We start from the raw sequence: 18,137 nt of genomic DNA, 5'->3' as shown, positions 1-18,137 counted from the left end.
GTTGGAACTATGCTTTTTTTTTTCCCATTTTCTTTCTTACCTTTTTTTTTTTCCTACATTTTTCCATTTTTTTTCTTACTTTTTTTTTCCTTTCTTTTGCTTACTAATTTTTCTTACCTTTTTTTTCCCATTTTTTTTCTTACCTTTTTTTCCGTTTTTTTGCTTACTTTTTTTTCCCTTTTTTTTTCTTATTTTTTTTTCCTTTTTTTTTCTTATAGTCTCAACAAGAGGCACCAACACAGATGAGTATAACAGCTAATAGAAATAATTAACAACTAATTGAAAGATAAAATTAACCATTCATAATATCACAATATAGAAACAGGTACATTGGATACAGAATACTTCGATTACAAGTGCATTCAGTGATAAAAGAAAATAATAATTGTGCCAATACAACCCAGTAGTAAGTTCAAATACACAATAAGGAGAACCACAATTTACATCTAGAATGGCATTCCAAAATCGAGTATCTGCATACCTGAGAAAAATTGAAATATTGTCGTTAGGTACCAACAGCCAAAACAACGGTACTAATCTATGTAACTTGGATGATTGATACAATCATGAAATTTTATATAAAAGCATCACTTACCTAAGTTGGGTCAGTATTGCTTGTCGAAGCCCCACGAGAAAGCGGACATTTTCTACGGTTATGCCCATGTTGATGACACAGTCCACAGCTCTGCTTTTGTTGAATCTCCCTCAAGTCAGAATCTGGCCTTCGGCTTCCCGGTTTTCGCCGGACCCCATCCATCTCATTCCGTATCCTAGACTTCACAGGTCGGCCTTTGGCCCACAACAGGTCTAGGTCAGGCACCCACTTTGGACCTTCCACATCCCTCCACAATGACTCTGACTTTGGCACCACAAATTGGTGTGAGTAGGTGCGAATGGCGTTGTCCAAACTATAACATGGGTCAATATATGCAGTTCCATCTTGCCCCAAGTACTGAAGAACTGTAATCGCATGTGAACAAGGGATCTTTCGATTTTGCCATTTTCCACAACCACATGTTCTGGCCAATATGTTTACTTCATGACTATGTTGTCCCCCTCCAGAGCTATGGATGTTGTACGCAGTCATTACTTGATATACACCATGGACATTATTAAACGGCCTTACTTGGTGTGTTTTAGATTTTTTCAAATTTGTATCAAAGATTTCTAAGGCATATTTACTCCACACCTTGCCCTCCAAGAGATCATGAGTAATTTTTTTGTGTCGATCATGGAAATACGCAACAAGTTTGCTCCAAGTGAATTCAACCAAAGGCAAGAATGGCAAAGCCACGGGCACCTTTTGAGTACTCCATTGAAGCACTCTGAGACATTGGTTGTCATAGCCCCATAACGGTATCCACCATCACGTAGCTGGGTCCACTTCTCTATATCCTCTTTCATTAGATATGTGTATGGCATGATGGATGGGTCAGGTTCACTTACCTGTTGTTCAGTGGCTGATTTCTTCCTAAGGGCCTCGATCTCGGCTTCCTTGATAGGTTGCATGTACAACTCAAATTTAGCTTCCTGAGTAGCATACCTCGCTTTCAAGGCCAATGACTTTAAATTGGCGTCTTGAAAATGCGTGTTGAAGTTGCTAGCAACATGTCGAAGGCAATATCTGTGGTATACTCGTACTCGTCCATGATCATCTCTAGGCCAGTTGGCAATTGCGTTTCGAATACCCTTATGTCGGTCAGAAATTATGCATATGTCCTTATTTGCTATCACATCCCCCAGTGCAAACCCTCCGACGCAATCTAAAAACCACCTCCAACTAGGCCCTAACTCTTTGTCCACAACAGCAAAGGCGAGAGGCAAAACCTTGTTGTTGGCATCGGTGGCCATTGCAATCATCAACACCCCTCGATATTTACCATACAAATGGGTCCCATCAATACTGATTACTGGTTTACAATGTCTGAATCCTTCAATGCAAGGAGCGAAAGCCCAAAATACATATCGCAATATTGTAACACCTTCCTCCCTCGGTTCAGTGAGATACCAGTACCGGGTGCCAGCTTCTTGATCCAAGTATGCCAATAACAACTTTTTCAGCCTTTCGTAAGACTCTTCCCAATCGCCGAATATCTTTGCAATAGCCCTTTGTTTCGCATCCCATACCTTATAGTAAGAAAGCTTATGTTCATAATACTTCCCTTTGATGTAATCTCTAAGGTGTTGAATTGTTGCCGTGTGATTTTCTCGCAACATTGGAACAAATTCTGCTGCAAGAAAATTACAATCCATCATTCTACCATCAAGAGCCATGCCAAGGGTCATACAACTGTGAGGACCCCCATAAGATGTGACCATCCATGTTCCCTGTTTAGGCTTCATGACTGCTCCAACGTACCACTTGCATGACTCATCCATGCATTTCACATACAGTCTACTTTTGGTCGACCTACTAGTCAGAAAGTTTATGTTATGCTTTGCAGCATAAATTGTTAATGCACGTTTCACAGCTTTTTTATTCGCAAAAATCAAGCCCGTACAAAAATTCATGTCCGCATTCCAAGAAGAAGCAAATGCTTGCTCACCAACTTCAGGATCAACCATATTTTCCCAAGTATTTTCATAAAATGATAAGGCGGGAGGTTCATAAACGGGGGTTGCATTTGTAACATGCTGAACTCTAACAGTAGGGTTTGCATCATCTTCATCGCATTCATCCATATCATCAACATTAGGATTGAGAGTAATTTCATGGTCATCAACACCCCTATCAAAGTCACATCGCTCAATCCTCTCTTCGTACTCATCTCTATCATCAAGATCTTCCCCAACACAGTGTTCGTCTTCAGCTATCGGAACCAGAGGAGTCACCTCGAGGGGTACAAAATTGATCTTCATATCTATTAACAGGTTCGCTCTCAACTGTTCTTGGTGTCTCTTGAAAAGGGGGTGTATAGCCTCCCAACGTGGTGCACTGATCATCTAGGACTGCAAACTGTAGAGATGTAGTTGTTTGTACAATATCCTCTATGCCGACTTCTGCACGCGGCTCCAAAGTGACGTACAACTCAAAATTTGCTACTTGTTCCCATTGACGCATCTTGTGAAACATGAACTTCACATGTTTGTCTTCTGTTATCGCCATATATCTGTAATTAATGCATTGATTGAGGACTTCATGTGGAGAACGGAAAGTAATATGTATGTCATGCAAAGTAGGGTTCAGTTGCAGCTCTTCCATAATTTTTATCTTCAAATCACTTAAGGTCTTTAACTTATGGCGTATCATCATATAACAGCACTGGATACCCGGACCTTGAAATGAAAATCCGTCATAAGGGTTGGCATTGCTAAGGGATCCACCGTAGTATATATTTATATAGATCATTATCAACCTATAGATCATCAAGTGCAATTGTGTTAGTGACAAATTTATAACTCTCAATCAACATCAATCACAAAACTTTGGGTATGACATGCCAACAATACTAACCTCAACCAAATTTGCATATACTCACATCCAAATCATTCTAGAGGCATGACTTTCAAAACCCATTCAAATAAGATATGATGAACAAAAATATTATAGCAACTAGTTACCCATTGAAATCTTTGTTACAAATCTGAAACAACTATATCTTGAAATAATTTATACTAAAAAGACTGTAATGAGTGTCTTAGGTATCAAACTCATAATCTATTTCATACCAATGACAAAAACCTAAAAGTACTAAATATTCCTAACAATTTATCACAATATTTAGTACTAAATATTCCCAATATTAATTTTGAATAAAAACCTAGCATAATCACAATATTTGGTACTAAATATTTCCTCAATACTAAATATTCCCAATAATTAATCACAATATTAATTTTTTTTAAAAACCTACAAAATAATTTAATCACAATATTAATTTTTTAAAAAAACCTACAAAATAATTTAATCACAATATTTACACTAACAAAAAATAAGCAAATATTCCCAATATGTTGTAATAACATAATTAATCACAATATTTGGTACTAAAAATTCCCAATTTACAATCACAATATTAATTTCCTAAAAAAAACTTAGCAAATAATTTAATCACAATATTTACACTAACAAAAAAAAAAATTCCAAATATGTTGTAAGTTATAATCACAATATTTAGTACTAAGTATTTCCAATAATTAATCATAATAATAATTAAAAAAAACTAACAAATAATCACAATATACTAACAAACTACCCACAAACAAACAAACTAATCACAATATTTACACTAACAAACTACCCACAAACAAACAAACTAATCACAATATTTACACTAACAAACAAAAAAACAAAAATTTTCCTAATATGTTATAATTGTTTCTTAAAAAAAATAACCTAGCTAATAACCACTATATTTAACTAACAAAAAATATTATCAATATTGTAAAAAACATTACCTGAGAGTTGATGAAAGTTGATGAAAGATGAGTGTGATTGTTGTGTGAGTGAAGTAAGTTATGTGAGTGATGAGGGTTGTGTGAGTGATGAGGGTTGTGTGAGTGGTGCTGCTGTGAGAGCAGAAGAGAAATGAGAGCATAAGTGAGCCGGGTAAGGGGGAAAAAGGTCCCAGTTGGGACCCACATGACACGTGGATGGGTTGGAGACCATTCACAGAAATCGAGTTTAGGAGACTCGATTTTTAGAAGCAAATAAATCGAGCCTCCTTGACTCGAGTTACATCCACGTGCCCGAAAACCATGGTGCCCAAAAATCGAGTCCAATAGACTTGATTTACCTTAAGTGATCACGTGACCAAAAACCGCTTCCACTGGACTCGATTTACTAAAGTGATCACGTGCGCCCCCGTGAGTGTGAAACATAGAAATCGAGTTCATTGAACTCGATTTTCTTGACCAAAAATCGAGTTCAACAAACTCGATTTTTGTGCTTACGTGGCCTCCTTGTCCAGCTCAGCCAGTGCTGCGATGGAGAAATATGAACCGAAAATCGAGTCCAATAGACTCGAATTGTTAGAAACCAAATATGTTTCAAACGTTTGCTTACTAATGATATAGTTTGAGTTTTGTAAATACGCCATAAAATTTGTGCTATTTTTTTCAATTTTTTTTTGTTTTTTTTTTTTTTCTGAAACTCATTCTCTCTCGCTCTGTCTCTCTCTAGATAGATAGAGAGTATCCACCAGCTAAGGCCCTAGATGACCGCTCAGTGATAAAAGGATCTCGGGGTGCAGAGACAGCCAGGAAAACAAACCCTTTTACAATTACAAAGGGGACCAAAATTGTTAAGTGTTATCATCCTCACTTCACGACGTCTCGTGTTCCACAAAGCAGAAGGTATGTCCCAGAAAGTAAAACACTACAAATTTCCAGCTCCATTTCGTCCATTGATTGTCTGCAGTACGCCTGAAAGTTCTAACCTTTTATTTATTTTTAATTTTCTTTGTAAAGCTTTGCTTTCTGTTTAATTTCTTGTCTTGGATTTTTCTTTCCTGTAAGAATTTATCAATGTCTATCATTCAAAACCCATAGAATTATTATTTTTATTTATTTATTTTTAATTTGTTAATTTCCTATGGCTTCGTTCTTATTTTGGGTAATATGAAATGGAGTATTGTGATGTTTCTTCTATTAGTTGAATTTTTTAACAAATATGATATGTTTAAATTTGTACAGACGGCAAGTGTGGAAGTTTTTGCAAAACTAGTGTAGTGGTTATGGTGAAAAGCAATTAAATGGTATGCTTTTTATTTCTTTACCTATTTTTCAACACCAATAGTTATTATAGTGCATATTTTACGAATACCAGATTCCGTAACATTTGTGATCGGTCTTGTTTACGAGATTGCAATTACAATAACCAGACTAATTCAACTTGTTAGTTTCATTGCTAGTCCCAACACATGTTTATTCCATGCATTGACAGTAATTGCAAGCTTGCTAGAAAATTAAGAATGGGGACGGATTTTTGACTGACACAAGACTGGTAAAATATGTGTGTATTACACTATTACTTTAAAATGATTCTCCAACTTTTATCTCCAACCTTCCATGATTATGTAGATACCTCTTTGTTTGAAGCTTTGCCAGGAAGCTTCTACTTGTTGAAGCTTGGCTTCCCCTAATTCCAAAACACAACAATAGACTTGCAACTATAGTATAGGAAAAAGCTTCTCTTTGATAGCGGTCAGGAGGGGGGGGGGGTCGGAAAGGATCTGATCGTAGATCGAGACTTAAACCTGTGCGGGGGTAGGCGGATGTAGCCAAGTGGATCGAGGCAGTGGATTGTGAATCCACCACGTGCGGGTTCAATCCCCGTCGTTCGCCCATCAATAAATGGACCATTGTATGAAGTTTTTAAGACCTCACTAATCAGCCTTACACTTTTTAGTTCATAATGAATGAAGTGAACCCCCGGAAACGAGAAGGAAACATATCTACATGTTCAAATGTCATTTTTAACGCCTTAAGTTTTTGGGATAATTGGTAATTCATGATATTAGAGTAGGAAATCCTAGGTTCAAAATTGTCTCCACCCTACCTCTCATATATATATATATAATAACAATAATAGTAAATCACTTGTTAGGCCCCACTTATTATAGGTGAGTTGGGGACTATTAGAATATTAGTTAAATAATTAAATTCATTATTTCTATTCAGCTTAAACTTTTGAGACAATTTTTATATTCTTGAAAATGAGCTATAGTCATTTTGTAAACATTAAGGGGGCGAATATAGAGCTTGTCCCCATAAAGGGATAAATCAGTTGCAATTAAAACAAAAATAGATGAAAGGAACTTTCAAATGATTGGAGAAATGCATTCTTATTTTCCATTTTTTTTTCCAAGACCTAGTTGGAAAAAAAAAATCACCAAAATTAATCCTTGGGAAGAAGAATCTAGAAAAATTTGTGGAAGTCCATAATTCATGGATGACTAAAAACTTTTGGCTGCATACTACTAGTGGAGCTGCTTGAATAAGATCAGTTTTGGAGTGAAGATTATCCTGCATGTAAATTAGATGAAGAAATCTTTTTTTTTTTAATTTATAAGAATGATATTTATACAAAAAGCTACTCTATGCATGAAAAGCACGGAGCAAACCCAAAAATTACAAAAAGAAAAAAATAGAGAAAATACATAAAAGAAAACCAAGTGATACATTAATTACAAAAGAGAAAGAGAGCTAAGAAAAGAATGGAGAGAATCACTAGTTGTGAGTCTTAGGATTAGTGCCCTAAAATATGTATGACATTATGTTCTATGTAATAAATTTGTTTTATTGTTATCTAAAATAATGATGGTATGAATGTTTGGATATTATCATATAGTCCTTAAGATGCATAGTATGTGATTTAGTCACTTTTGTTAGGCTCTTTTGTAGTTGTACTTGGTTATATAATGTATTATAAACCTGGTTTAAAACACTATTATTATTTTCGTGTGTGTTCTAATAAATATTACTGTTTACTCAAAAAAAAAAAAAAGATTTAATCACAAAAGATATCACAAGTTTTTTGTAAACTCAAAATCTTAGTTTGTAGTCAGTGATGAAATTGGGCATTTCATCTGCGAAGACTATAACATATCAATTAAGATGATTTGTCTTGATCATGGAAGTTGAGATTTCTAGTTGATATGTTTTAAGTGTATAAAACATATTGAACTGGATTGCTGTAAGATTTATTATTCTATTAACAACTATCAAACAAATAATAAATCTCACAACTTCTCATTTACATAAACTCTTAATCTTGAGAGAATAGTGAACCTGCTCATGAAATGTAAGTTGCTTTAATATAGCAGGAGTGAGATCTACATAAATAGTCAAAACCTTAATATGTTGAGCAATCACACGTAATGTTGAAGGAACACATATTCTCAAGATGAAATTCATATCCTCTTTATAGAGATATAAAATATTCCATTGAGATAAATTTAATAGGATTGGTTTCTCTAAGTGTTAGGCCTAACCACTTTAGTAAAAAATTACTATATTTTATATTTTATGAAATTAGATAATTTCATAAATATACATGAATAACTTAAAGGATTAAATCGGGTACTTAAGGATCAAGAAGTAGTACTTTACAAAGTGACAGTTACACATTATGACTTTGTATAACTTCGAATATTTTCATGAAGGGGTTAAATGTTTAATAAAGTATTGGAATATAATTTATTAATAAGGTCTAAAGTGCAATTATATTTATATAGTGGTATTAAATATAATTAATGGTAACTTTGGGCTTGTCAAAAGTTGACAGATAAGTCCAAAGTCTATTGGAGTTAGAGCTTTATTTGTCCATTTTGGTCCCACTCCAAGCCACACACTAAAGCCCAATTGAACTGGGCCAAAAGGCTAACCCAATTAGATAATCAGTTATTTATTTAATAAGAGTTATTAAATAAAAGTAACTACTAAGTGCAAAAATATGTGTGATTAAAAAGGAGAAAGAAAGAGAGAGTTCTTCTTAACGGAGACACTTGATTATTCTCTTGAAAGATTACATATAGAACTGATTAAGAGACCACACATCTAGAGCACATTATGGAATTGGAGTGAAGATTGAAAGACATCTCAAGTCCAATTTTCATTTGTTTTGAATTTCATTGCATTAAGGTACGCTCTCTCCTTCTTTGTTTCCAAAACTCAAATGTTACATACTATCTCACATGAATGTAGTAGATCTGTTCATATTTCGCTGTGTGTTTTTGTATGAGATACAAAACTGTATTTTACATGTGTTTTTCCTACAGTGAGTCCCCAAGCCCGAGACCAATTAAAAAGAATTCCATGGAAAGAAGCAAGCATTTGATCACCGGAACTATCCAAATCTTCAAAAGCCTACCGATTTCATTCCTTCCAAATACACCATAGTATGCACAATGGAATTAAATTCCAGATCTGAGACGAATGCTTCCCCAACCAATTCCACCAGCCAAAAAAAAGATTTTGAATCGATCTAGGTATGACCCACGACAATCCAAAAGTTATAAAAACAAAGTTCTACAACCGATAAGTCATCTCACAATGAAAAAGTAAGTGGTCTACTTTCTCCCCCCAGTTTCGACACATAATCCACTAGTCCACAAAATCCAAGCCCCTCAATCTCAGGTTATCACTCGTTAGGATCTTATTCCAAGCTACATACCAAACGAAAAAAGAAACACGCCTAGGGACCTTAACTCTCCATATACCTTTCCAAGGGAAGAAAACTAAGGGAGAATCCCGCTACTTGTTATAATACAACTAGATGTCAAAATCCTCATTAGGCTTCAACTTCCATCTCATCTGGTCTCCAACATCCATTGAAGGAGTATTGGTTCCCAAGATACGAAGAAAATGCCGCCCTTCATTTATCTCCCAATCATTAAATTTCCGAATGAAACGAACATCCCAAATTCTTCTATCCTCCGCCCTCTGCCTTGACAAAGAAACTTCTACAGAGGCCTCCCTGTCAATTGCAATATCATATAGCCTCAGGAAAGCCAATTGGAAAGGTTGATCCCCATACCACCCATCCTGTCAAAATCTCACTTTATTCCCCAACCCAACAACAAACTGAGCATTTTTGCAAAAATCCTCCCAGTCCATACGAATACCTCTCCACAAACCACACCCATGAACTCCCCTACCTAGCTTTGAAGTCCATCCGCCCCAATCTTTCCCGAACCTTGAAGCTACCACCCTCCTCCACAACCGATTCTCTTCTTTCCCAAACCGCCACAGCCATTTCCCCAATAAGGCCTTACTAGAAGTAGTAAGTTTTCTTATACCCAAATCACCGTTGGTTATAGGCACACAAACTTTATCCCATCCTACGAGATGAGTCTTGCTACCACCCCATAGAAAATCCCTTTGCAACTTTTCAATTCTATTAGCCACAAAAGTAGGAATGGTGAATAGTGATAGAAAATAGGAAGGAAGACTAGATAACATACGGTACCTTTCGTTCTCATACCCAATAGCAAGATTCTTTTGGGCAGATAGCTGGAGTTTGGGAATGATAATTTGATATAATTTGCTGCTGTCTCTATTTCTGAGTGATCGTGTTGCTTGAAGTGAAGGTGGGACAGTGTTGGATCCTGCAATTGTTGTTGAGAAATGAGAAGCCTTCCATGCCATTTCCTTTACCATTTGCAAAACCTATAAAATGTTTTCCTTTGGAGGTAAAGCTGCAGATGGATATTTCTGCAACTTTCGCCCATTTCACCTCCACTTACAAATGGTTCATATCCCAGACTTGTCCTTAGCGGAGCAGTTGGTGCACTTGCAAAATGGGCCTTTGCAGAGGGTTTCTTTGGGGCACGTAGAGTCTGCCTCTCTAGCAAGTCTTCCTCTTGAAGCTTTGAAAATGGGTGCCAGATCTTTGCGTTTCTTGATGGCTATTTTGGTTTGTTTTGTATTCTTTATTTTATTTAACTATAGTTTTTGGTCATTCTGGTTTATGTACTTTTCTTAGCAAAAACAAAATGCTCAAGATCATTAATGTAGCATAACCAAAAGTTATTTTAATATTTCATTTTTGATTTTTAGTGGATAATTTCAGATTGTAACGTAGTTATTTGTTTAGTTTGGATTTGTATCTAAGTTTGGTTAGGATTAGTTGTTCATCATTATCCTTTGTTTAGGATTATCGGATTAGTATTTGAAATTTTTTATGATTATCAGATTAGTATTTCAAATTGTTTAGGACTTGTTTAGGAGAATTTATCCTTATCATTGAGATTCCTGAAAGCTGCATATAAAGCTCCGGATGATTTCTTTTATATTCACAGACTATGATTATTATTGTTCAGATTATTTGCAAAAATTGCATTGTGTTTGTTTGGTGGTGAATCCAAACACCTTAGGGGGGAAGCCTAAGGTTTATGGTGGGACTAATCTAGGTGGGAAGCCTAGGTTGTCCTACATCAACTTGGTATCAGAGCTCAAGTCGATCTATCAAAATTTCAGCAACCCAAAGTCTATCGTTCTTTCCACCACTGTCAATCCAACATCATTGTGAACTCCTTTCAAGCCAAACAGGAAACATTCAACCACTTTGATCAACTCTACAGCCCAACCAGCAGTACAACCCATGATCATCAACACTCCAAGCATGTCTCACAGGATCTTTGCAATTACCACCAATCAAGCCATCTTTGCTCAGAAACAAAGAACCCAAATTCCACCACAAAAGCCACAAAAGATGTAATCCCACCATTCTTCCCAATGCAAGGCTCTAAAACTTAGAACCCTATTCCCTTCAAAACAAAATCAATAACCCGTCACAGCAACTCTCACACCCCAAACCCATTTTTGATTTGACCCATACAAAACCACAGATTCAGATATGCAAAGCCCACACTGTCAGATCAAGAACAAGAGAATTTGAAAGTCAACAAGTAGCCACCGATGTCACTATTGGAATCACGTCGCCGAGATCCATCGTCGCTGACACGCCGCCAACACCGCTTCATGAAACACGGGTTCCACCACTGCGATCTGACTTGCGAGCTCCGATCTCCACTTTCGAGCGTCGCCGACAGTGAACACTAGTGAGCCCAAGCCGCCTCTTGGCCGATGACTCTAGCGAAGCTTTGTGACTGCTCTGCAGTCTCTTTTCTCTTTTAGTTTCCTCTGTTTCAAGTTTCTTTAGTTTTGGTGTTCTAATGTTTGAATTTGGCAGATTTTAGTTTCATATTGTAGTTCTTTCTTTATTGTATTTCAAAAAAAAAAAAGACTTCCTTTCATAAAGAACTTGAGAAGCAACTTAAGGAGGCTGGGAATAGACTCCTTAACCCTCCTTCCTCCATTGATGACCTCCTCACTCTTCTTGATGAAGTTGAAAATTTGTTAGGATATGTGGAGCAAACACCATCCAAATCAATGTGAGGTGCACTTTTACCCTCAGTGAAGGCACTAATTAATAACAAGCTTTTGAGACATGCTGAAATGGATGTGAAGGTTTCAGTTGTATCTTGCATTATTGAGATTATAAGGATAACAGCACTAGATGCCCTATATAAGGATGAGCAAATGAAGGAAATATTTCAGTTGATTATGGCAGCATTTGAAAATATGTCTCATATGTCTACTTGCTCTTATAAGAAGTTGGTTTCAATTCTTGATACCATTGCAAAGGCCAAGTTATGCTTGGTGATGCTGGATCTTGAGTGTGATGCATTGGTTGTTGAGATGTTTCAAAGTTTCTTGAAGATAATTAGGTCCAACCATCCACCTGCTGTTCTTTCAGCCATAGAAACAATTATGAATCTGGTCATAAATGAAAGTGAAGACATTTTCTTGGATCTTCTCAATTCACTTTTTGCTAGTGCAAAGGAAAGTTAGAATGTTTCACCTACTTCATGGAAATTTAGGGAGCAAATAATCATTAGGATTAATGCCTAGCTATAATGGCACCCATTCAAAAACTACTTAGCAAGCTTGAGGATGCACATGATGTGAAAGTTAAAGTTGTTGAATGTGCTTTTGATCAACCCTCTATAGGAAGATCTACATCTCGGTGAAGTCGAAGAGGATAAAACCGCACCGCTTCCTATGGTTCATAAGGTTCAAGATGAGATTATATTGATTCAACACATTGATTTTGTTTCCAGAAATCTATGGTGTTGTAAAATTGAAGGTTATTCTACTCTCACTGCTTCCTAGGGTGATTTCTGATCTGAAGGAAGTATTAAGCACCAAAGTCTTAATTCTTCATCACTACAAAACTCGAGGTCGAGTTTTCTTAAACAGGGGGAGTATAATGCAAGAGCATAACCGAAATTTATTTTAATTTTTCATTTTTGATTTTCAGTGGATAATTTCATATTATAATATAGTTATTTGTTTAGTTTGGATTGGTATCTAAGTTTGGTTAGGATTAGTTGTTCATCATTATCTTTTGTTTAGGATTATCGGATTAGTATTTGAAATTATTTAAGATTATATGATTAGTATTTGAAATTGTTTAGAAGAATTTATCCTTATTATTGTGATTCTTGGAAGCTGCATATAAAGTTTTGGATGATTTCTTTTGTATTCACAGATCATGATTATTATTATTCATATTATTTGCAAAAATTGATTTATGTTTATTTGGCGGTGAATCCAAACACCTTAGGTGGGAAGCCTAAGGTCTACGGTGGGACTAATCTAGGTGGGAAGCCTAGGTTGTCCTATATCAATCATGCACTATTAGGTTTTAGTATTTTTCCATTTTTGGGAAATTTATTTTTATAGTTAAGGAACATTTGTGGAAGCCTCAAACCATATGAATTTCATGTTGAAAGCATTAAGTTGGCAAATTCTTACTTTTTTTAGAGAACTGTTACTTTCTTAATTGAAATGTCCTTTTATACTACTTCAATTAATGTTTTTTTTTTTTTTTTGTTCTTCCTCTATCTTCTTTTCATTCCCTCAACTTGAATTAACTCACTTTTTTTCACTAGTACATTAATCGCTCTCCTCCGAACATGACCAAACATCTCTAGCTAGTCTCTTTCATCTTTAAGTGAATTCGTCATTTCAAAATCTTATATTTCCTTGTATTTTTACTTATCCACCATAACATTCTAATTTTAGGTACTATACTCATTTTATGAAGAGAACAACCCAACATTCAGTACCATAGATGCTGCTGTTGGTCTGTTTGTGTTAGTTTAGCAGTAGGTGTTTGTGGATAGGTGCTGCTGTTGTGTTCTTTGGCGTTTGTACTTTCCGATCATTGTACATGCAATACATCGTGTACAATGATCATTTATTTAAAAGCTGAACAAATGAATAAGATTTTTAACGTCAAATAAATAGGCATCCGGTTACAATAATATTTAGTTTATTGAGTGAGATAGAATAAGAACATGATGTATTGCATTTCTTTTTTCAGATTTATAGGGAAAAGTATATTAAGATTCTGTTATAAGACACCTTGCATTCTTTCAATATAATGTTACTCAAGATATAATTATATGGACAAAATGCTGTTTATTAGACCTAATTGATACTGTTTTATTTGAAATTAGAGGAAAATAAACTAGAATGGGTCTATGCAATAATAGTAAGATGATAAAAGCATTATCTATGCAGCCCAATTCTATTTCAAATTGCTTTGGCACCATAGGAATATATATATATATATATATATATATATATATATATATATATATATATATATATATATATATATATATATATATATATTTATTTATTTATTTATTTATTTATTTATGTCACTCACTGGTCTAAGCTTTGGTAATGATGAAACTTTAAAACAATTGCATCATCTTCTTTGCAAATGGAGCTTAGTGGCTATGCGTATTGGGCAGACTCATACAAACAAAAGTGATCCTTTTGAATAATTCTTATAAAATGCAAGGAAGTTGTAGCCAAAATTACTACTGATTCAGGTGGCTTGTACGTTAGGTTTTAACTGATTTGGATTCAGGTTTTGTAACAGAAACGTGGTTAGATTCTGAAAAGTTTTTTATGGACACTCCATATCAGAATACAACACACCCTGAGTTGGATAAACCAGTTCCTAATGAGAAGGCCATGGATTTGTGCACAGAAGACCTGGGCTGTGTGGAGAGGATAAAGGAGTTGCACGATTACCTCGACATGGTAAATTTCTATTTTTAGTTATTTATTCGCCAGCCCCCTTTTTTTTTCTTTTCTTTTCTTTTTTATTAGTTACTTAAATGTCTGTAATTTTTGCTCCTCTTTTATTTTTTAAGTTATTTTTCTAATTGTGCTTTTTATGTTAATAGCCGGTGAACATTTTTTCTATTTTCTAAATTCACGATTAATACTCCTCCTCCTCCCCCACCATCTAACTATTTAAAAAAACAGGATTAATACTAAGTTGATCCCATGACATAATCATGAAAGTTTAATTTGTAATGGGACCCACATGTGAAGTTCAATTGAAGTAAAAGTTGTGCGCTTTTAACTGTGTAGTAATATATGTCTTAAGTTTAAAACACTTTCCAATATACCTACTTATCTTCATTCCCATTTCTCAATTCCAAGGGATATAGCATACCGTATAGAACAACTTCAATGAAATTTTTGTTGGGGTGGCTTGGGAAATGATACAAAATGTCACTTGGTGAATTGGTCTAAGGTATGCTCTCCTATCTAGTCTGGGGGTCTAGCAATTTGAAATTTGAGATACTTTAATGAAGCGTTATTGGGAAAATGGTTGTGGAGATTTGGGTCTGAGAGAAAAGCATTATGGAGAAGAGTTACAAAGGTTAAATATGGAATTGAGGAGGGAGATTGGTGCTCTAATTTTGTTCCAGGCTCTTATGGGGTGAGTTTATGGAAGACTATTAGTAGTGGTTGGTCTACTTTTTCTTGTTAGATTTAGTTTGAGATTGGAGATGGGGCTAGATTGAAATTCTAGAATGATGTTTGGTGTGGGGATAATCTTTTGAGCAAGTGTTTTCCAGAAATATTCAAAATCGATAATGTTAAGGAGGCTTATGTGTTGATCTCATACAATTTCCTAATGGGGTTCTTTATTAGGACTTGGAATTCTTGCGAGCAATTCAGGATTGAGAATTAGAATCCTTGTCTATTTTTTGGTATATTATATATGGAGTCTCGTTGAGGGGTATTGGTGAGGATAAGATGAGTTGGATGCCTACTAAGAGTTGGGGATTTGAGGTGAGCAGTTATTATTAGGCATTGTTGGGTGTATGTAATCGGTCTTTCCCTTGGAGAAGTATTTGGAAGCAAAAGGTTCATTGTAGAGTCTCGTTTTTGTTTGGACTGCAGCTTTGGGAACTATTTTAGTTTACAAAGAGAAAGATGTTGATTCTAGATTGGTGTTATATGTGCAAGAGTAATGGAGAATCAATCGATCATCTTTTATTACATTGTCCTATTGTTTTTGTGTTGTGGTCTATGGTGTTCACTTTGTTTGGTATATACTGGGCAATGCCAAAGATTGTGGTTGAGCTCATTGCATGTTGGCAAGGAAATTTTGGTCATCATCGTAATGGTGTTATTTGAATGGTTGTCCCTCATTGTTTGATGTGGTACCTTTGGTGGGAGAGAAACAACTGGTGTTTTGAAGATTCTGAAAGGACAGGAGCCGACTTAAAACTATTCTTTTTTAAAACACTATAGGACTGGATGTTTATCGTAAGAAGTCATTCTATTTTTTCAATATATGATTTGATGGATGCTTGTAATTTGTGTATTTGATTGTTTTGGTCCCCTATTGTATACTTGGTTGACTCCTTTTTATGACTTTGAATAAAATTTTCTTTGCTTATCAAAAATATATAAATTTGTTCCTCTTTCCCCATTTTACCAATAAAAAAGAAAAAGAAAAAGAAAGTTATGGTCAATTTTGTATTCAAAGACAAATGTGTAATTTTTGTAATTCCTATGAATATAGGATATTTTGGTAATTTAGTTGAGTTTATAATTTTAGAGGAAATCCTAAGTATCTTGGGTGTTATTTTCTCTGAGTCGAAGTTAGCATTTTATTAAGTTTTTAGATTACTACTCAAACTATAAATCTTAATAACTTAGAACAAGCTTCTTGTTTGTATGCCTTGCCTTAGGTAAAGAAGATAGGGAAGCCAGGTTGCTCTGAAGAAGTGCTGGAGGTTGCCTTGAGTTCTATATCCTCACTCATCAACTTCCTCTCCGTTGCGTCTACACCAAAACTCCATGCCTCACTTTGACAAGAAAGTATATCTTCCAGTCTCATGTGCCTATGTGAGACTGACATGTGGGTCCCATGGGACCCACATGTCAGTTTTACATAGGACGCATGAGATGAGCGCATTTTCAAAATTTCACCAATTTGACAGGTTTTTATTTTGTTTGTAATGTTAGTTGGTATGAGGAAGAATCTGCTGGTAATCGTATTGCATTTGGGCCTTGACGTCCACCTGTTATGTAATTAGTAGAAGAGATACCCCAGATGTAATGTAGAGCATTTATGCAGTTAAATATAAGTACAATGTATTTATATAATATATATATATATATATATACACACACACACACTTAAGTATCCTACAAAACAAGCTATATCCAACAACTTTCCCACTTGCATACTTTTTTTATTTTTAAAATTTTTTTAAATCAAGCAAAATCCCTAACACGTAGATGCTAAGATCCATTTTATTTACAAGTTTCATTTTTAGGTATCCAGCAAGATCCTCCTGATATCTCATAGAAATAGAAAATGGCATTGTTTGTTGGTTTGAAAATTTCTGACCAAATCCCTCAAAAATTGTGAAAAGTAATGATTATCTTATGTATACATCCTTCCTATCACAGTATGTAGGTTCTACAGCCTTATGAGATCTACAGAGTGTGGGAGGAAAGATATATATATATATATATATATATATATATACATTGAATTGAATGCATAAAATGCATTCTCCATGATAATGTTGTATTGCAACTAAAGAAGAGTCAGTTTTTCCCTCTCTTCATGGGGTTGTTCTTCCATTGTACACTACAGTAGGCGCCATCACATTCCTGAAATACATTACTTTCCCATTGTGAATTGTAAAACTTTATGGTCAAAGGACAAGATATTTACCAAGGTATAACCAAACAAATTAGTGATTAAAATAGACAGGGTTGCGCTTGCCTTTTCGATTGATTTTTTGCAGGGTTAAATTGTCTATGGTCTCGCCAACTGCTCGGATGGTATAATGGCACGTCCCTAGGCACCTAGGGGTTGAAGGGGAAAGGAGGGGTTTTGGGTAGTAAGTAGGATATTCAAAACATGTTAAAATAAAAAATTATGGCCTCCTTTTCCTTTTCTATTACAGGATGATGATAGTAGGTAATGGCCATACGTTATAAATTGCACTCTTGTAAGATAGTGGACCAAAACCAGAGATTAATTGTAACCACAAAATAAGCCTTTTTGTTTGTTAATTTTGTCCCTTGTTGCAACTAATAGAAGACGAGAAATTCCACACACGGCTCATTCGATACAATTTGAGAGTTAAAATGATAAATTTAAGTGAGATCTTTGTCACACTTTGATATGAGATGAACCAGTATGCTAATACCAAGCATGATATTAACACGAACCACTACAAGGAGTATAATTTTTTTTCTTTTTTCTTGCTTTTAATAATCTTAAAAGAACTAATAGGTTGACAAATTATATTTCGTTGCTTTGCTGATTCCTGCTCAAAAATTCC

The 18,137-nt window shown here is 35.1% G+C and overlaps 1 long non-coding RNA gene across 2 annotated transcripts; it reads left to right on the top strand.

Moving 5' to 3' along the window:
- Positions 1–5,088: 5,088 nt before the first annotated feature.
- LOC142606849 (uncharacterized) lies at positions 5,089–16,941 on the top strand. 2 transcript variants are annotated; one of them, XR_012839187.1, is made up of 4 exons: positions 5,089–5,295; positions 5,635–5,696; positions 14,393–14,568; positions 16,524–16,941. It is a non-coding gene; the product is annotated as an uncharacterized LOC142606849 (long non-coding RNA). The 2 variants fall into 2 exon arrangements; XR_012839188.1 differs by having other exon boundaries at positions 5,132–5,295; positions 14,405–14,568.
- Positions 16,942–18,137: the final 1,196 nt, after the last annotated feature.

Source organism: Castanea sativa, chromosome 8, assembly GCF_040712315.1.
Source record: "Castanea sativa cultivar Marrone di Chiusa Pesio chromosome 8, ASM4071231v1".
In the NCBI taxonomy this organism is placed as follows: domain Eukaryota; kingdom Viridiplantae; phylum Streptophyta; class Magnoliopsida; order Fagales; family Fagaceae; genus Castanea; species Castanea sativa.
Note: the sequence above shows the minus strand (reverse complement) of the source record. Positions and strands in the feature narration are given on the sequence as shown.